Genomic DNA, 22,390 nt, shown 5'->3' on the forward strand with positions numbered 1-22,390 from the left:
ATATTTCTGTATTTTGTGGAAGCCTAAGTGTCTTTAACAAAACAAATGATTTCTTTGATCTCCCAGGGGAAGTTCTGTTTCCTTCTCATGTACTGTTATAGAATGCTGTCTGTGGCTTTTGTTGCCTTGTATCCAATGTAATTGTTCAACTTGGCATTGAGCTCCAAAGCCAAGATTATATTGGTTTTTAACTGAAGGCTAAGATGGTACAGAGTAACTGTTTTTGATATTTTTATAAAGAAAAATATATAACTAACAAACATAAGTAAGAAAATGACAATTTCCTGTATATATATATGTGTGTGTGTATATATATATATATATATATATATATATATATATATATGTATATATATGTATGTATGTATATATATATGTATGTATACACACACACACACACACACACACACACACTGTCAGGGAATTCTCATTATACAAACACACACACACACACACATACAAAAATATAAGCTAGCTGGAGTTTAAAAACTCAAGATTAGGGACACCTGGGTGGCTCAGTCGGTTAAGCGACAGACTCTTGATTTCGGCTCGGGTCATGATTTTGCGGTTCATGAGTTCGAGTCCCAAGTAGGGCTATGCATGACAGAAACACAAACAAAGCCTGTTTGATTTCTCTCTCTCTCTCTCTCTCTCTCTCTCTCTCTTTCTCTGACCCTCTTCCCTGCTCAAAACAACTAAATAAACTTAAAAAAAATAACCCTCAAGTTCATTGTCTGCCTATTATTTGCTCTGACTTTCTTCTTGAAGAATGGGGCTACCCTCTTTCTTGCATTAGTGCACATAAGGAATTCAGCTGTTAACAGCTGTGCAGTTAGTAGCCATGAGCCCTACTTCATGCCAATGGTATATAACTGGAATTTCCTGGGTGTGGCATTTGGCAAAGTTCTTGCTTCCCTGATAAAATGAGACAGACCTGTCTGTCCTGGCCCTTTGATTTAGCCCTCTTTATTTCTTCCTGCTTGGAATCTGGGGTGATGCTTAAAAGTAGAGCCATCATCTTGTGACACAAGGGAATGTGCTTTCCCATTAAATAAGGAATGGTTTATAAAGACTGCATCTCTGATGAAGTCATTAATCAGCTTCATCATCTACAGACCACCTGTGGGCTTCTTGCCCTGCAAGTGAAATTAACTCTTATTGAAGCTAATTTTGTAAGACTTTCCATTACTTGCAGGTAAGTATAACATTAACTGATACAACTCTCTTGCTGATTAGATTTTATAGTTTGTAGCTTCTATACTTTTTTTTTTAATGTTCTTAGTCTATAATAACAGGCTGTTTTTACTTTGCAAACAATGCAAAAGATGCATCTTCCAAAGGGTATAATACCCTTTATTAAAAAAAAAAAACAAAAGAAAATCTCACCTCCATTTTTTTTAGTAATGTGAAAAGAAAATATCAGGACCCACATTTCCAAGTTCAGCCAAAGTAGTTGGCTGTTCCTTTTGTTTTTCTTTTTTTAACAATTTTTTAATGTTTATTTATTTTTGAGAGACAGACACAGAGTATGAGTGGGGGAGGGGCAGAGAGAGGGAGACCCAGAACCTGAAGCAAGCTCCAGGCTCCGAGCTGTCAGCACAGACCCCGATGCAGGGCTCGAACCCATGAACTTTGAGATCATGACTTGAGCTGAAGTTGGGACTTTTAACTGAGTAAACCACCCAGTTGCCCCACTTCCTTCTATTTTTAACAAACATAATGCTAAAAAACATTCAAATAACACCTGTTTCCCAATTGTTGCTAAATGGTTCTTTGGTAATAAAAACAACTATCTTGGACCTCAGAGGTGGTGTGCCTCATTTGCAAGTGGGAAGGGCACAGAGAGGGAGAGCTCAGTCCATGGTCATGTCTCTGCGGGACAGATCACTGCAAGTGGGCCCAAGTAACTTCGTATAACTTGCTTAACACAGTGGCTCCTGTAGGGAAACTATTACAAGGCAAGGCAGGAGTTAAGGGCCCATAGAGTGGGATTTGACTGAAGATATCTACAATGTAATCCTTTCATGACTTGAACCTCTTTCAGTTCCTTACATTCTGTCCCTCCTTTCTCATCAAGTCCACTGAGGTGACATTTTGCTTTTGTTTCAAGTAGGCCCTATCTACTCTTAAACCTTATGTGATAAATTGCCTTGCCTATGTGCTTCAGGCTCCTGAGGTGAACTTGTCTCTTAGTTGCTCTCCCTAAATAAATAGAGTCCAGTCTCCTGACATGTAACTCTTGAAGTTTGGTGAAACAGGAAAAAAATATATATACATATATGTATATGTATGTGTGTGTGTGTATATAAAGAAATGGAAGTGATTTCTAATTTTTCTGGTTTCCAGTTGGATGTTAAATTGTGTTTTCCCATCCTCATAATGTCAAAGAACAGTTTCACTCAGATAAAACATAAAAAGCCAGATTATAGATGGAGTTTTAACAACAACAAAAAAATGTTCAGTTCAAAGTTATTTCTCCCAACAGATGCATCCTGAGGTACCTGGAAGTTTAAAATGATTATAAGATGAATGGTAACATGAGTGGGAAACTGAACCTTCTCGTTTCATTAGGGATGGTTTAATCTGTAATGCATAAAGTCAGCATCTCTAATCCCCTAACCCCTCACCTTGAAAGAGACATTGCATCAAGAAAGTGATCTTTTTTTTATATTAGTAAATTTTTAAATGACCATCGTGCTTGAATATACAACCATGCTCTGCTATAGTTAAGAAGATGTATGCTAGAAGCAGGATGTGGTCTATGTCTTGTATTTTCGGACTAATACAAGATTTTTACCAAAATCCCTATATACTCCCTAAAGATTGTAGTTTTAAAATGGATGTAATAAGTTTTTTGAGGGGATGTCAGTCATCGTACACTTTACTGTTTTAAATTTGCGGAGTGTCTCCTTTTATGTTCTGGGTTTATAGAAATGAATAATGTATGAGATGTCAGAGCCCTTGGAGATCAGCTAGTCTAACCCCCTCAGTACCCAGATGAGAATATTGAGACATCAAGACCCACATAACCGATTTTGGTGTCATGATGCCCTCTATCAAACGGAAAACAATTTCAAGCACCAGCCCTCCTCACCATACCTACCATAAATCACTGATATAGGAGTAAATTTGACAAAAGCCTTTGAATTACTGAATTAGGGAATGATATCCAGTAGGTCCCTTGGAGTTTTAAAGTTGCACAGATTTATATCCTCTATATAAAAACAGCAACATATATAAAGAAAATATTTTAAAAATATTTCTAATACCAAATTCCTTAAAATCACACACATATGTCAACACCTGAAAATAACATATAGTATACAGTATACAGTTAAAGCAGCCTGCATTTGATAGTATTAGTAAAATCATTTACTTAGATTTATCATTTATCATTAGATTTATCATTTATTTATGTAGATAATTTTTCAAAAGGAGATATTCCTATTTTTTGTTGGAGATTCTCTTTCTTCATGATATGTAGTTTAGTGTATTATCCATCCTTAATATATTATTCATTCTGTTTTTTATATATATTGCCTGAAAACATAACAGTAAAGTAGTTGGATATATGATCTGAGGTTAAAATGCTTAGTACATGGAAAAGTAAAGTTTTTTTTAAGGCTTTATGTCTTTTTAAAAAAAGCTCACAAATTGTGTTTTACAGTATAAGAGCTAAAAAGTCCTATTAATGACACTTGAAGTTTTATAGTAGCTGCTACTTGCCAGTGATCATTAAGTGAATAAAGCATCCATCAGTGGTATGGAAATCAGCCCTGTTCATAAATCATTCTACTCAATCTGTTACCAGAGGTGAGCTAAATGAACATTTTAGGAACATCTATAAAAATTTAAGACCAGGAGAGATGATTTTCTCAATCTATTTAGTAGTCAGTACTGATAGAAGTCTTCTAAGAAAAAAATTTGTCAATTTCTTCATTTTACGTAACATATGATCTAAACAAGTACATTTCTTCTTGAAAATGCCATGATTTTAATACAGACTAAATTTTCTTTGCCTAAACAGACTAGTTTTATGAGTGAGAAAAGTGTTCACTAGGGGAGGGAATGGCACACGCCTCTCTCTGTGCTTAAGTTACTTTTCCTTATTTGTGACTTCTACTCGACCCCAACCCCCATCCCTGGCACCCCAGTGCCCTCATACATTTTTGGTTTGTATAGAAGGTACTTCTTAGGTCCCCAGAAATTCCAGTTTACTTCTACCTCAGAACATGCTTTATAGGATTTTGAAATTGAGCTCCTCATGCTTGCCTGGTCTAAGTGGTACACATAATCTAGCTGTGCAGATTATGAGAGAAAGATGGCCTGACAGTGTGCTAGGTGGGCTTACACTTCCTACTGAGAAATTACAAGTCTCCTTGTGGTTTTGCTTGACTTTTCTGTCCCAAAACTTCTGGGCATCTTTCTTGACTTTACTTCAAAGACATTCTGAATAGAAACTGGACTAGTCCCAACCATTCTTAGATCATTTGCTTCAACTTTCCGAAGTGATATAATTTGTTTTCATTATTTTTACCAAGCAATCAAAACGTTTTTTTCCTTTTATTTTTCTTCTCCTATTTTCCATAATCTGTACCTTTTCCTCCCTCAACAAAATCCCACATGATCTTCACCTTTCCTGTCCACCAGACTTCAGAAGGAAGGATTCGATATCTTGTCATGAGTTCTTAGAGAGTAGAAATCACTGGGTCAGCTAGGTCCTTTCCAATTAACACTCCAAATTACATTTGTGAAGTGTGAGCTTCAGTGCTATGTTCTCTGCTGTCAGACCTGGTAAAAATATTCCATCAAAAATAGCCTCAGAGATTCACATGACCTTGGGTATCATTGAAGATGTAAATGCTTTATAAGGTGTTTAGAAAGAATTGACAAAATGCTTCTCTGACTAGAGCTGAAACCAGTAAATCATGATTTTATTTTATTTCATTCCCTTGTGTGATTTTTTTTTTTTTTTTTTACAAAGGCTGGGGTAGGAGGGAGGAAATAGCCCATTCCCAGGACAAGCAAGAAATGACAACTATGATGATCAGAAATGAATAAATAAATAAATAAATAAATAAATAAATAAATAAAATTTGGACCTGAAGAACCTCCATTTTATGAGAGTAGTTTGGAATCCCAATTTAAAAGTGAAATGTTTTCCTCACAAATAGGCAAAATGTTTTATGGAGTAATGAAGAGGAGTAGAGTGTCCTGTAGCTGCTGGATTGAATTACATTACTCTTGCTTTATTGCTTTGAGGAAGTATTAGCCAGATTTCTTCTGTATATCCTTGAAAAAGAAGGATTTTTTTTCTTACTACTATTGGGGGAAAATTAGAGAAGGAAAAATTAGTATGTGTCCAAACAGAATAAAAAAGCAATATGCCTGGATTTATTCAAATCGCACATATCTGTATATATTTGTAACACATTGTCAGATTGATCTGCATGTGATTTTCAGTGTGTTTCAGTCTTGTACCCCTCTGTGCCTTTGCAAGTGCTATTTTCTTTCTCACATTGCCTCTTTTCTTCTCTTTTTTATGCCCTGTGTGTTCTTTATTTTAGACACTGCATTCAAGTATTTTAACATCTGTGAAACCTTCCTTGCCTCTCTGTAATAAATATCCTGCACACTCCTTTTCCTATACTGCCATAGATTGTTATATAAATCTTGATCAAAGATTGTTTATTGTATACTCTAATACTTTTTAATGTATTCATCTCCCCACCCTGACACCAAGCTCCACGAGGCAAGACTATATCTCATTTTCTTTTATGTGTTTTATTTCTAGCACATAATACACATTTAATAAATACATTTTTGAATGTCTACATAGAGACATGCAATTCAATTGTATCATGTAACCTTTTATATGCAAATGTGTGTATACATATATACATATAAAAGGCATTAGAAAGAAGATGCTAAGATAGTGATATAAAAATACAATACAAAAGATATATAGAAACCTAAAAGGACAAAAGGAATACATGTAGATAATTTTAGATACATCATTGTTGCTTAACTAAAGCTTGTAAAAATCTATCACAATTCAGAGCAGAATGCTATAGTTTAGAAACATCACAGAATCAGGTTCACATTCTATTTCTTAGAAAATTACATTTCTCTACATCAGATCAAGGAACTAATACTTGGTTTTCCCACTCATACATTTGTTTTTTCAAATGCTCATACTATAATTTGTTACCACCATCTCTCTATTAACTTAGATAAAATACATGTGTCTAACAATCTCCCTAAGTAATCAAATCAGTAGGTAATATGACAAAGACCCAACTCAGTTACTTCTGGTCCACCCTTTTTTCCCCAAATTCCACTGTTTATTTTATATTTGGTTGCATGCTCTGCTCGCTCAATGTGCCTTTATCTGTTTCCTCTGATGTTCATAGTTACCATGGCTCGTCTTCTATTCCATAAGGTGTACACCTTATATAGAATACATACTACAGAGTTAATATGTAATACGCCATATTTCATTCTGAACCAGGAACAACCTTCCATCCTTGTTCCTGTGTAGCACCTAGCCCATTTATATTAATCTTAACAACTGTTGCTTTTTCTCTTTGTTCAAATGATTGTGAAGCAGAATATTTTAATGGAGATATATATTTATCAATTCTAATGGTTGTTCTCATTGTGTCTTGATGATAATTTTCTTTAGGGAAATCGTTTTCAGCTATTTTTTCCTGTGATATTTTTTTCTACTGATTCAGAGAATATAGATTGAGCACCTGCTCTGGTGTAGGCAGCATGCTAGGAACTAAGGAAATAGATATAAAAGTCCAATCCCTACACACCCAAAAGATTTGCCTTCCTGAGGGCCACAGGCAAGCAATTCTATGTTTAAAAAAAGAAGTATGATATCACCTAGGAGAGAATGTCAGTTAAGGCTTCCTAGGGGAGTTGATTATTTTATTATCATGGTGTTTTTACTTACAGAGCATCTTTTATCAGATGATGTTATTTTTAGTAGTGTTACAACTCTTTTTGTGAAGGACAAAAGCTAGTGGAAGAAACAGGAGTGTCTGAAAACTGTACCATTAAAATCAGATGCTCTTTCATGTTTTTAGTATCTGACTTTATCATTTAAATGTCTTCCAGGTAAATTCTAAGAGTTTTAGATAAATCATTGTTGAAAATTTTGAAAACCACTTTTATTTTATTTTTTATTTTTTTTTAAATTTTTTAACGTTTATTTATTTTTGAGACAGAGAGAGTCAGAGCATGAACAGGGGAGGGGCAGAGAGAGAGGGAGACACAGAATCTGAAACAGGCTCCAGGCTCTGAGCTGTCAGCACAGAGCCCGACGCGGGGCTCGAACTCACGGACCGCGAGATCATGACCCGAGCCGAAGTCAGACGCTTAACCGACCAAGCCACCCAGGCGCCCCAGAAAACCACTTTTAAAAACTCTGAACCACTGTATCTATAGCTATAGGTACAGTCATAGCCATCTAAAATATCTACGCACACATGTATCTACATGTACACTTACACAGTTTAAGTCTATGCAAAATATTATTGATTACAAAAAAGAAAACTAAATCAACATGTGCTTAGGTAAATGCATTGGCACTGTTGCACATTTATTTTTTATGAAGACCAAACGGTAAAACAGAAAACAAAGAAAAGCATGAGCACATGTGCTCATACACACACACTCACACACACACACATAGACACACACACACACACACAACTACACATGTACACACATACAGGTCGGTACCTAGATACTGGCCATGCATGAGTTTTGTTACTGATTTATAGAGATCATGTTCCAAAGCTGAAATGCTCTGAATACACTTGGCCTAGATCAGTTACTGTTTGATGGTAATTTGTGCAGTTTAATTTTGTATCATATGTTGGTTGAAATCAATGTTAAACAGATCAAAGGCCAAGGAAAATCTTGTATTGATATTGATGTTCTTTCCAATATATAAGAGACATGGGTAGCAATCTAAAACAATATAGAAAGATTACTGAAATATATAAATTCATATGGTCCTGAAAAAAGTCAAAATTTCAGGGTATATTGAGTGTGTTCTACAAGATAATTTGTCCTCTTTTCATATTGTGTTAATGACCAGCACTGTAAGATAAGCTAGTATAACCTATACTATACTGAGTGTAAAATATTTTAATTGCAACGTTCTGACTTATGGGTGTTGGTTGGGACATGCTTAATGGTGTTGTAAAGGAAATGTTTTGACACAGCTCCCATTTTTTCATTTTTGCCTCTAATCAGGAAAATAGTCTTCTCACAAATTGTTTCAGCACCTTAGCATTGTAATGCTTGCTATGAGAACAGAGGGTGGCCTAGTTGAAGAATGGAGTTCATTGAAGAGTTTACATTTAGAGGCAGATTTATGTCATAAAGCAGCCATTATGACTATTATAGTCAGTGATTGGAAGTTCTAGTTTGAGTCAATGTAAAGATAAAGTCTAAGACATAGAAAGAAGGGTCTGAAGTAATATGCTGATTTCTCAGACAGGCCACATGGGCAAAACTAGCATGAGAAACAAATCAATATCCAGAATGGATCAGAGTTATCAATAGGTACTTGAAATATACACTAGGGAGAAATAGCATTGATAAGAAATTGTCTATATGTAGTAATCTATAGCTATGGACAGTCAAATGTATAATAATGTTTCAATCAAATTCATGGATGTTTAACCAAACTTCATACTTACTGTGTAGTATTAAAATCTTTAGGCACACCTGGATGGCTCAGTTGGTTAATCATCCAACTTCAGCTCAGGTCATGATCTCAAGGTTCATGGATTTGAACCCCATGTCGGGCTCTGTGCTGACAGCTCAGAGCCTGGAACCTGCTTCAGATTCTGTGTCTCCCTCTCTCTCTGCCCCTCCCGACTCATGCTTCCTCTCTCTCTCTCTCTCTCTCTCTCTCTCTCTCCCCCCCTCTCTTTCTCTCTCTCTCTCTCTCTCTCTCTCTCTCTCTCAAAAATAAACAAACATTAACAAAATAAAATTAAGAAAATCTATAGAATGGATGGTACCCATTTTCTTTTTAGAATTAAGATTCTGGTGCTCATCTAAACAGGTAAGGAGAACATTTCAGAATTGTTTCTCAGTACAGCATTAGTTACAATTAAAGCAATGAACAAAGATTCGTGTTAAATATTCGAATCTTTTTTCCACAGTCTCTTGTGGCCAAGACTCTATTATATAGGAGAGAAAAAAACTTAACTTGAGGATTTAATATGACTAAGAAAGAGAGAAAAGCTAACTAGTCCGTATAGAAGGCCAAACTAGCACACCTGATTTAATTGCTCTGTAAACTAAGACAGCTAAGATAATTAGAAAAACATACATTCAAAATGCAAGATTAATGGTGAAAAAAATCACATTTTGTTGGCTTACAACTTGCTTAAATTTTGGCTGATAACTTACATGCAGTACTGGGAATACAAAAAATTTAGGTATGTTCCCTATTATGAATAGTTCTCACAATAATGTTCTTTTTGTTCTTTTTTTTTCTGACACTAATGTTCTTATATTTTTATATTCCATGCTATGTTAGAAAAAAAAACCGTGAAAGATTTTGAAATGGAGTAAAAGATTACCAGGTATTCTCTCTAATATTCCAAATTATCCATACCTTTCATTATATTTGAGCTATTTCAAAACTCTGTAAGTTGTAGAAAATTGATAGTAATGCCAATGATTAGTTTTCATAAAAATGAAAATGGATGTGTCCAATTGAGGTATGATTGGCCCTTCTCACATCAGTTTTGAATTTATAACCAACTTATTTCTTGTGAAACCATTCCTGATTTTCTATGTATGTGTGCTTACTTTGAATTATCTTTCAAACTAGTTTTAACAGTATAGTTTTAATTTTAACTAGTTTCTTACTAGGTAAATAAAGAGTTAAACACAATCTTTGAAATATATTCACTTTCTGTTTGACCAGAGTCATTATTTACCTTTTAAAAAATATATGGTATGAATAGATAATATCTAGGAGCTATTATGAAATATATGCATGACTTCAACAGATTATGAACAGCTACTATATGCCACAAAATTTTAAGATTTTATGATTTCATGGAGCTTATTTTCTAATGAGAGAGACAGATGATAAAAATGCAAAAATATAATATATTTTAATTTAGTAATAAGTTTAGTGAGGGAGAGTAAAGGAGGATAGGAGGAGAGCAAGTGTCAGTAAACATTATTAAAGACTTTGAAGTGGGAAAATAAAAAAGATTACTGAGTGTCCCATCTAGCGTATTCTTCCAAGTAATCTCTTCCTTTCATTGCCTTTGAGCTAATTTGCAACTCTAAAATGTCGAAAACTGGTAATAATAAAAATTGCATTCATAAAAATGCAAATAAATCATATGTGACACAGTTCTATTGATCATTGCCCCATGGGTAGACTGGTTTGGCATCTATTTATAAATTTATTTAAGAATTCCTTATTGCATATATATGCATGATTATTTAAATTCTCCTTTGAACTGCTTATAACATTTTGCTGATCCCTCCCTAATTAATGAATTAAATGTAATCTTTGACATGTTTTTATAGTTTATATTTTTATGAAAGTCTTTATAAAAGTATGAATGGAGGGCGGGATCATGGTTTGAGATATAGCTGAGTAAAGATTTACAAGAAATGGGTGTGGACTATGTGGATATCTATGGAAACAACATTTAAGGAAGAAGTTAGAAAGTAGAAAGACTCTAAAGTAGAAAAAAATAGGTATGCTTGAGAAGCATCAGGAAAGAGTCAGTTGGAAGAGATGTAAACCATAAAAAACAAAAGTAGGGAGATGGTTTTAGAGAGGTGAGCACCCGCTAGGCCAAGCTAGTCATTGTATACCAACATAAAGAATTGGCATTTTCTACCTGTGATAGGATGGAACAAAGGAAGGATTAGATCTTCCTTGCCTTTGAAAAAGATCACTGAGGAAAACTGTGCTGAAAATAGATTTCAGATAAGAATAGCGGAAGAAAAAAGACCCATAGGGACCTATGTTTGTATTTCACAAGAACTGTGGTTGTGTCTTAGACTAGGGTGGTAATACATGGAAAGAGGTGGTCTCATTTGTGGTATATTTTGAAAGAAGAGCCAATCGTGTCAAAAAATTGGATGGGGTATGAGAAGGAGAGAACAAAATGTGACAGTGTTTCCTAAGTGTTTAGACTGAGTCACCAGGTGAATGATGGTGATCTTTATCGATTAACAGAAGACCCACGAGGGAAAAAAATAGTTTGAGGGTAGCTTCAAGAGCTGTCCTGGCTATGTTCAATTTGGGATATGTGTTAAACTTCTGAGGACAGATGATAGGTAAGTAAATGCACACCTGAGCCTGGAGGCCTGGGCAATGACATCCAGGTTAGAAGGGGGAAAATGTGGTAATCAATAGCATGTACAAGTAGCATAAAGCCATGGGAATGAAAATGATGACTCAGAGAGTGAACACAGTGAAGAAAAAAGGGCAAAAGATATTGAGAAGGAGCTGACAGCAAAGGAGGACTGACAAGAGTGTGTAGTGCCCAGGATGCTGAGTGAAGCAGGTGTTTCAAGAAGGGGAAGGAAATCAATTTGTCATCACTGCTGAGAGGTCCAAACATATTGGCAAGATGAAAATTCTTGGCTGCAATTACAAGAGCTCTCCCTGGCTTAGTAGTGTTATTGGGATGGAAGCATAATGCAACTGACTTTTGAGAGGAGTTGGACAGGTTGGTAGACAACACTTTCAGTAAGTGTTGCTATAAATTGTACTAAATAAAGAGATAGGAGCTAGAGGGGATTCTATGAGAACTAAGAGTGTTTTTCTCCTCTACATGAGAAATATTGCAGTATGTTTATATGATGGTAAGGATAGTCACAGTGGATGCACTGATGACAGGAGGAGTAGAAGATAGCTGAACGATAAACTGGAGAGATAGAGGGTGGTAATTTTAGTGGGTACTTAAAACTGCTCGTATGAGACATAGTGCTGTCTCACATGGGAGCAGGTAGATGATAAACGGTGGAGGTAAATATTGCTAAAGGTGGTCAACTGAAGGAACTGAATCACTAAGGTGTTGGGTGGGTGATACAGTTGAAATTATGAGTCACTAAAAGTACAACAAAAATAGTGCTGGAGAGAGAACTGGATAATATAATTTTTGAGAAAGGAGGGGGAATGATTTGGAGATTAGCAGATAACCACAAAAGCATACAGTGTCTCAGTAGTATAGTGTGAACTCATGCCTTTTAGAAAGGAAATGGCATTTTGAAGAACAAGGAAGACACCTGGTCGACCCCAGGCTCCCTGGTAGGAGAAATGTTGGAATAATCTACACTGGAGGTGTTTGCAGGTAGGTTTCAGATTGAACAAAATGGTGAAGGCAGCAGAGTTTGGGGTATAGGATACAGTTCACTGATGACGCCTCACATACACTCTAGAGGGCATAGCAGAAGGGTTTGAAAAACCCAGAGGGTAGAGCCCCACAGATATTTAGTTCAGTGGCTAGAGACATAGGAATAAAGGCCCATTTGATGAGGGGCCATTATTGGTAGAATGTACATATGTCTGTTTCCATTTATGCCTGCGCCTATTCATTGTAGTTCTTGATAGTGTTTCCTCCACTTTCCGAAGTGGCCTCATTTGGAAGACAAAGTATAAGATTGCTGTACTTAGAAATGAGTGAGATACACAGGAATAAAAAACCTAATAAGATTTGTGCTGATACTCTTTTGGAAATAAGTGGTAATCAACTCTAATTATAGATTCCTTTTTGTAATTGGTCCTGTAAGTGGTTGATTTGCAGTGATTGAGCTGGAAGTGTCAACACCAGGGAAGGGGTGGTCCCAGCTAAAGCACATGGAGTGCTAGGGTGTCTCTTACGTGCTGCCATAGGTAATATGGGCATATCTGGTGAGGGCAAATCCTAGTGTTACTAGGATTTAGTGGAAAATGGACGATTGAATTAATATTAGCTTTTAAAACGATTTGTCTGTAAGATTCATTTTCAGAAGTGTTTCCGTATATAGTCTTCTACTTTATAGATGCAGATTATAATGGTATCCCCCCAAATTCATGTCTACCTAGAACCTTAGAATGCAATATCTTGGGGACATTCAGTGCTTGCGTATGTGCCCAGTCAGGAAGAGGTCTTATTGGATTCAGTGGGCCCTAAATCCAATGACACGTTCTTTAGAAGAGAAAATAGAGGGAGATTCAGAAAGAGAGACATGCAGAATAGAAAGCCACATAAAGACATAGAAAAGAAGGTTGTGTAAAGACAGACGCAGAGATTTAGCTTGATGGTGGTTACAAGCCAAGGAATGCAGGGATTTCTGGGAGTTGCCAGACGCCAGGAAAAGGCAAGGAAAGATTCTTCCCTAAAGCCTTCAGAGAGAACATGACCTTAAAGATGCCTTGACTTTGTACTTCTAGTCTTCAGAACCAAGAAAGAATAAATTTCTGTTGTTTAAAACCACCTGGTTTGGGACTCCTGTGAGGCTCACTCACTTAAGTCTCCAACTTCAGCTCAGGTCATAATCTCATGGCTCATGGTTTGTGGGTTTGAGCCCCATGTGATACTTTGTGCTGAGAGCTAAGAGCCTGGAGCCTGTTTCAGATTCTGTGTCTCCCTCTCTCTCTGACCCTCACCTGCTCATGCTCTGTCTCTCTCTCAAAAATAAATAAACATTAAGAAAATATATTTTTTTAGTTAAATAAACACATAAATAAATACATAAATAAAACCACCCAGTTTGTGGTAACTTGTTATGACAGTCATAGGAAACTAGTAGAAAGGCCATGAGCTATTTTTTAAAGCCAAATTATTTGAATTTGTATCCCTTTTTAGACATTGTTTTCATTTCAAGGAAAAAGACAACAGTCTTGTTTTCCTATCTTTAAAGAAATTGCCAAATGTTATTATGAATGTAGTTTCCTTATCACTGTGCTTATCTTCAGGAAAATGATGTATGGTGTAAATATGGCTTATGGCAAAGGGAATTCAGTATATTAATTAGGTTTCTTTCAGATGCACATTTAAATATTTTGTAATATTTATTTTTGAGAGAGAGAGACAGAGTGTGAGTCGGGGAGGGGCAGAGAGAGAGGGAGACACAGAATCCAAGGCAGGCTCCAGGCTCTGAGCTGTCAGCACAGAGCCCAACATGGGGTTCCAACCCATGAGCCATGAGATTATGACCTGAGCCGAAGTCAGAAGCTTAACTGACTCAGCCACTCAAGTGCCCCCAGATGCACAGTTAAAAGAAAGAAACTTTGAGGCACCTGGGTGGCTCAGCCGGTCAGGCTCTAGGTCTAGCAACTTAGGCTGAGGTCATGATCTCACCCTTCGTGAGTTCGAGACCCCATGTCCGGCTCTGTGCTGACATCTCAGAGCCTGGAACTTGCTTCAGATCTATGTCTCCCTCTCTTTCTCTGCCCCTCCCCTGCTGGCACTCTGTCTATCTCTCTCAAAAATTAATAAACATGAGAAAAAAATTTAAAGTAAGAAACTTACAGTCAGTAATGCTTATAGACACTAAATACTGTGGAATTTTAGATAAACTAAAAGCTAAATACTATAGAATAGAGATACTTTGTTACTCCAAACGTCAAACTGAATTATAGTATTTATAAGCCAATAAGTTTTGAAGCTCCAATCCCAAATTGAAAGCTATTCCTTAAGGTGTTATCCTAAGTAAGGATAAAAGAAAGGTTTCCTTTAATTACAAGAATATTTGCTTCTAAAAATCAGAGCATACTCACTTATCAGAGGGTGAAGTTCTTGGGGCTATAGTCAAGTATATTTGAGAGCTAAGGCCATTTAGTATGCTATGTGTCAATCAAATCAGGAGAAAACATAGAAATTTAAAATATGCCAATGCTAGAGGTAACATAATGTAGTTGTCAAGAAAAATTAGATTCCTGATGTGTTTCAGTCCCTTTAGCATGCAACCACATGTGTCTGAATTCAAAGGATATGACAAATTACTGAGGGTGGTAAGATTAAGCAAAATGGAAAAATAATTAATGACATATGAAATGTCAGAAAAGTCACCTTGCTAAAGGAGCAGCAAGGTGGGGGTTAGCATCAAAAGTATAAGGGAGGAAACTTTCCTCTACAGGGCATGCCCGTGCTTCCTTGGGCAATGACTTATTAATAGGACATGGAGTGGAAATAATTCTTAGAATATTCTTTGAAAATATAACTGCAATTTGTTTTTGGTCCCTTAACTCCATTTTGAGCTTCCTAATGTACAGCGATGAATAGAAACCAAGGGTCTGATGGTTAAGATTGTAATTTCTTTTTAGGTAGCAGATTTCTATGGCCTAACAAATTTCTTTATGTGAATATATATTTCATAAAATGGAATGTTCCCTTAAAAATTATAATTAAATTTGCAACAATGAGAAATAAAAGCGAGTAGACTCAATTCAACAATCACAAATGACTGATTGACTACATTTTGGATTGTAACCCAAAACAAATATTACGCAATAATTCTACTGAAAATGTATTGGACAGTAAATCATAGGGCACAGTTAGAGGAAGAAGTGATGAAGGGAACAGGGGAGCAATGGAGAAATTGAGAACTAATAAGATTCATCAAGCTCTGCATTCCCTAATTTTTGTCATCTAATACTAAATTAGTGTTTTAGGAAGTTTGCTCACATTCTTAAGAAAAACACCACCATATTTATGTGTCTGGGCATCCTTTCACACCCAGTTAAAGATGCAAATGAATTGTATTCTATATTAGAAGAAAGTCCTACAGCAATTCCTCTTAGCATATGTTGATACATTAAACAAACTACGTATTATTTTATAAATATCAACTTCCTCAGTAGTACAATGCTACAAACATTTTCTGTTTTTCTGTCCATGTTTTCCTCTACTTTTTAGTCATTATTTAATTGATGCAACAAATATTTCTTGAGCACTCACTAAGTGCATGGCATTCTTCTAGGCTCATGAAATATTAGTAAACAAAGCAAAGATTTCAGTCCTCTGTATCCTTGATTCCTGAGTCACCGCATGGAAAGGGCTCCATGGAGGGCAGCCTGATCTGCCTCAGACATGACCAACAAATAAACTTTATTGTGATATTTCAGGGTAGTTTATTATAATAACATAGTATAGCTCATTCTGGTTAATATAGGAATGAAAAATAATTTGTAATTCTACAATTTTAAAACATTCAAATTTTCATTTAAATTTGAGAAGGTAATAAAGATGTTCTAAGGCATCTCAGATGTTTGAATGTTTGGCAAACAGAAACCTGTATTGAAAATACTCAAATATGAAGTTTTAAAAACCAGTAATTCAGGTGTGAAAAAAGATATAGGATTAAAGGTTGATCTAATAATTTATGAAAGCATATTGTTGTTGTCCTAAAACCTCTGATTCCAAAACAAGAAATTATGTCCATAACAACTCAAAAAACAAAACTCAAATTTTTCAGTATGAAAGTTATAAGTGAAATGAGAGAATATTCTTGTAACTATATTGTTACACAGTATAAATATCAGTGGGTAAAATGACTATGTAAGTATTAAGAGATAACTGAGAGAAAAATAATATAGACCTAAGATAGAAGAAAACTTGACCTAATCAAGACAAAAAACAAAACAAAACAAAAGACAAACAACAAACACAACAAAAAAGCAAGGGAACAGAACCAAACATGTTCAAAGTGAGTTTTGATATATCAGTCCTTATATGAATACAGAAAAAACAAATTTATGTACTAAAAAGTCTTTCAAATTAATTTTAAGCTTCAACAATATGTTGTCAAAGATGAAAAAAAAGAACAAAATTTGATAAAAACTGAAAATTTAGAAAATAGTATAAAGGTGGACAATACAAAACAAAACAAATCTGGGTTTCTGATTGTATCATGTGTTATTATTTTATTCAGATAAAAAGGGAAAAATCAGGGAAGAATGAAATAGAACCTAGTAAAAGAAAGAACTAAATAAAACAAAATCATCATAAAAATAATTGTAATTAACAAAATATTATCTCATGTATAAAGCATCAAGAGACAAAGCTCCAGGGGAAATACAGATAAATTAAGAACTTTGAAATAGTTACAAATTTTTAACACAACATTCTCTGAAGCTAGTGGATGGAGAAGAAAAAAGGTGGGGACGTTAAAGATCTGAATAGCAGTATAACATTAAGACTTTATTTTTATTTAGAGTTCTACACCTGATAATATGCATACTTTTGAATATTCATGAAACATGTTAAAAGATCTTAATTTGATAAAATAAAAAATACATACAAATAGAAAAACTAGATAGTAAATCAAAAGAGACCAAAAAATCTGTGTTAGGAACCAACTATTATGATATAACTTGAGTTATCCAGGAAATTATAAAAGAAATTAACAAATGCAAGAATAATACATGAAATGTTAATGAAAAACATGTCAATGTAGGATACCGCTAAAACAGAATTAAACATAAATAAATAGTTTATGATCACAAATAATACTAGTTTTTTGTTTACTTTTTATTTTTTATTTTTTATTTTTTTTTTAACGTTTATTTATTTTTGAGACAGAGAGAGACAGAGCATGAACAGGGGAGGGGCAGAGAAAGAGGGAGACACAGAATCTGAAATGGGCTCCAGGCTCTGAGCTGTCAGCACAGAGCCCGACGCGGGGCTCGAACTCACGGACCGTGAGATCATGACCTGAGCCGAAGTCGGACGCTTAACCGACTGAGCCACCCAGGCGCCCCTTGTTTACTTTTTAAATAACATATGCTGAACTAAAGGATCTGGGGGAAAAAAGCAATAGAATAAAAATAAAGTAATTATGGGGTGCCTGGGTGGTTGGTTAAATGTCCAACTCTTGATTTCCACTCAGGTCATGATCTCAAGGTTTGCAAGTTTGCCCCCTTCCCCTGTCAGCTCCCTGCACACAGTTTGAAGCCTGCTTGGGATTCTCTCCCTCTCTCTGCTCCTCACCCTCCTCCCTGCTCCCTGTCTCCCAAAATAAAGAAATAAACTTTAAAAAAATAAAGACATGAGAAGAAAAAGCATTGGTATGATTTATATTATTAATTATTATTTATATTATCAATGAAATAAAGACCCTCCCAGCCCTGAAAAATAGTGAAGTTTAATAAACTGAAATGGATCTGTACAACAGATACTTCAGATACCTTAAATTCCAATACTGAAGAAGAGATGGTTAAATAGGAACAACACTCACAAAATATAAAATACGATTCATTTATTGAATCTCTGAAGAAGGAAATGCTAAACCACAAAGCCACTGGAAGAACATGGAGTAAGACTCCAGTAAGACTCTGAAAATATCTGGGAACAGGGATTCTACTGTTAACAGCATATTCTTAACTGTTAACATACTGTCTCCCTGTTTTTGTATGTTTAGCTTCTCTTATTTAGCATTAAATGATTTTTTGTTAAAGATAGGCTATTTTCTTTTACTTTTTTAAGAACCTATATAATCAATTATTTTTTTTCTCATTCAAGAATCACCTACCACCAATTAACTCTGCCCCCCCCAACCATTTTCCAGTTTGAAAACCTTAAAGACTGCTCATTTTAATAACCACTCCTTGATGACTATGTCCCAGGTTTTATCTGAGTTCATCAGATAAAAAAATAAAGGAGAAGTTCTCAGAAGAGACTGGATGGACGCTGGTCAGACAGTCCTCAAATGTCTGCTCTAGGGGTTTTCATTTTCTTCCATACAAATTAAATTGTGTGAATAAGAATGTTATTCTTTGTATGAAACCATTTTGAAATAGCTCTATCCACACAAGCCTCTCTTATGCTCATTTTAACTCATTCATCTTTTCAAATTGAATACCCATTAAAAATATAGTTTCCAAAGTATTTTAAATAACGATCACATTTTCTCTCTTTTTCATTGCTCTACAATCATTGAACCAATGTCGCCCTATAACCTGGGGGTTAACAGTCATAAGAATTTCCTCACAAAGATGTTTACCTGTGCTTGGTCACCCTTAGGAAATTTGTCCTGCTTCCATAATGGCTCTGGAATTATACAGTCGACACTTTCAAAGATGAAACAGTGCTTTCTAGCTAATTCTCTTCCATCTAAATGGTTCTGGGAACTCCATGGTCTCAAGTCCAGAAAGTTACGATACCCAGAAGCTTCAGTGTTTTTGGTATGACCTTTGACCTCTAAACTAAAGAAATGAAGAAAAACGAAATGGCAACAAAACTTTAAACCTGAGATCAGTTCAAATCCTAACACAGATTCACACGATAATTTGTTGACCTGATGTATCGCTGAAAGTGGATGCTCACTCTGTTTATGGTTATTCAACATGAGAATTCTAAAGACAACTGTAATGCACCATTAAATAAGAGAACAATTGTGGAAAAATTACAGCTGGTCCACTAATTTTCAAAAATTATATCTTAATCTAAGCAAAGTTGCTTTATATTGTTGATTGTGTGAAACTAAATTTTAAAAAGCAAAAATTTCAGGTAGGCACCGAAGTTGACTATGTGAAATAAAGTTTCAAATAAAAACTAAGTTTAAAACAAATGAAAATGAATGCCTAATTTTATCTCAGTCAACAAACTCAAATATCTTAAAAGCACCTAGACTTAAGGGTGCCTGGATGGCTCAGTTGGTTGAGAACCTGACTCTTGATTTTGGCTTAAGCCCCACCCACATCTGGCTCAGCACTGAGCCTGCTTAACATTCTCTCTCCCTCCCTCTGCCTCTCTCCCCAGCTAGCACTCTCTCTCTCTCTCTCTCAAATAATTAAAATGAAAAAAATAAAATAAAATAAAAAGCAGCTAGACATATACGTGAGGATCTTGTGACTGTAATGTCTAACAATGTCTAAGTGAAAGCCATGGTTCATTTTCGCAGTCTGGCCAGTTTAGGTAGCTTTCTTTCCTTCCCTCAGTCTTGATCCATAGTCCTCCAGAATCCATGATTTTCCATGGTAAGAAAAATCCTCCTAAAAGGATTGTTTAGAATATATGTGGCTATGCTTCTAAAATATATGTTGTTAAAATATAAAGGAAATAGTGGAAGAGTAAAATTCATCCTAGAGAAGTAGTAAGAACGAAAACAACAACACATTTCACACATTTTTGTTACTGCATTTTGTTACACACACTTTGATATCTGCAACCAGCTATCCCAAACTATGAGTTGACAAGCAAGCACAGGGTGAGGGATGGGCTGCAGGTGAAGAAGGACTAAAAAGGGAATAACATTTGGGGCACTATGAAGCTTACATGTAGGGGTTTTGCCTATTTCCTTCATGGGAACAATTGCAATGTGTGATTATATTTTTTTCATTTATTGGCTTAATGGCTTGTTGTCCACTATCCTACTAGAAATGTTAATGCTCCAGGGGGATAAGGACCACAGTACTTTCTGCACAGGCTGGATCGCAAAGGAAGGCAGTTGGTGAATCATTTCTGAATTCACATCTTTTGAATTCAGCTTATGCTGTGGTATATCTCTCTTAAGATGAAGCACATGGGACAGTTTTTCAACTTCATGGATTTACAAAACTAGTATGAAGATAGCACAGAGTTCTTGCATACCCCACATGCAATTTCCTCTATTACTATCTTACACTAATATGGTACAATTGTAACAATTAATGAACCAATATTGACACACTGTTGTCAACTAAAGTCCATATTTCATTAAAATTTGCCCAGTTTTCCCTCTTTTCCTTTTTATGTTCTTGGGATCCTATCCAGGGTAACATATTGCATTAATAGTCATATCTAGTAAGACTCCTCTTGGCTGAGACAGTTGGTCAGACTTCCTTCGACAATTTTGAGGAGTTCTAGTCAGATATTTTGTAGAATATGCTTAAATTTTGGTATGTTTGATGTTTTTTTCATGGTTAGTCTGGGACTATGGGTTTTTGAGGAGGAAGACCACAGAGATAAGTGCCATATTCTTTACATCACATCAAGGATGCATACTATCAATATAACATATTGGTGCTGATGTTAAACCTGATCACCTGGCTTGAAGTAGTGTTAGTCATGTTTTTCCACCGTTGGTTGTCTCTCTCTGTCTTTTTCTTTTTTTCTTTCTCTTTCCATACTGTAGTCTTTGGAAGGTGGTCACTATACACATCCTGTACTTAAGTAATGGAGAGCTTTGCTTCACCTCCTTGAAAGCAAAGTGTTGGCATAAATTATTCAGAATTTTTCTGCATCAGAGATTGGTCATTATTTACTTCTATATTTAATCATTTATATCTATCAGTATGGACTAATGGATTTTTTTTCCTTACTTTGGGTTTAAATGTCACACACACACACACACACACACACACACACACACACACACACACACACATATGTATTCTCCCTGTCCTGTCTCTGGAACTTTACATAGACTCTTGCTTTTGCCTAAATATCTTATGTACCCTCCCCAATAAACATATATTGCTGATTTCTCTGACCTTGGTTTTCACTTCCTCAGAGGTATTATCCTGATTGTAGGATTGCTGAAGAGCCTAAACTTCAAAATGAATTTGAATATCAAAATTTTAGAGTCAGAATTATTATTTGTGCTCTCTTGCAGTAAGATACATAGACCTGAAAAAAGTTTGGACCTTTTAGACTAAACTGACTTATAGGCCGTGGATAAATTCACAAAGGGCTAAGGGATTCAAATATAATGTAAGCAAATGTATACTTTTTCCAAAATAATTGAATATCAGCAACTAAATAGTGATATAATTTGTGGTTTTGAAATGCTCTGGTAGGTATATAGGCATCCCTAGGATAATAAATAAAAAAGTTTATAAATCACAAGTGTTTATATCCAGGAGATAGATCCTTTGGAAATTTAAATGAAACCTTCAGTCGGGGCCATAGAATATAAATATTCTCCAAAAATTTACTTTTCTTGCTGGGAAAAAAAATTCCCACATTATATTGAATTCTTAGTATAGTTGTAACCAACAACACTTTCTGGATATAATATCATTTTTAGAACCTCAATTGTTTGGCTTTTTTTTTTTTCTCTAAACAAGGTATGATTAACATCCTTATACCTACATTTTATGCAAAGCTTATACCTTTGTTTCAGAATTTTTAAAAATGCAATTTCTTGGGCAAAATATTTATTTATGCTTATGGTCACCATTGCCAAATTTTAAGCCAACAGTTTTCATCCCTATCCACGTTGTTTGATAATGTCCTCCACATTGAGCTATGTACTGATCTGAATTCTGAGACTTTAGAGTAAACACATTTTGGGGGTTTCATTCCAGCTTACAATGCCTACTTTCCCTATTTTCATACCTTGATTGGTCTCCTGACAGGTGTGATGGTACAGTTCACTAAGGCCACTATTGACACCTGACACAAGTTGGGCA

General features: G+C 35.3%; 1 pseudogene; it reads left to right on the plus strand.

The window, feature by feature from the left end:
• Positions 1–1,058: 1,058 nt before the first annotated feature.
• LOC102972739 overlaps positions 1,059–22,390 on the plus strand; it is a 37,397-nt pseudogene continuing 16,065 nt past the window's right edge.

Source organism: Panthera tigris, chromosome D1, assembly GCF_018350195.1.
Source record: "Panthera tigris isolate Pti1 chromosome D1, P.tigris_Pti1_mat1.1, whole genome shotgun sequence".
In the NCBI taxonomy this organism is placed as follows: domain Eukaryota; kingdom Metazoa; phylum Chordata; class Mammalia; order Carnivora; family Felidae; genus Panthera; species Panthera tigris.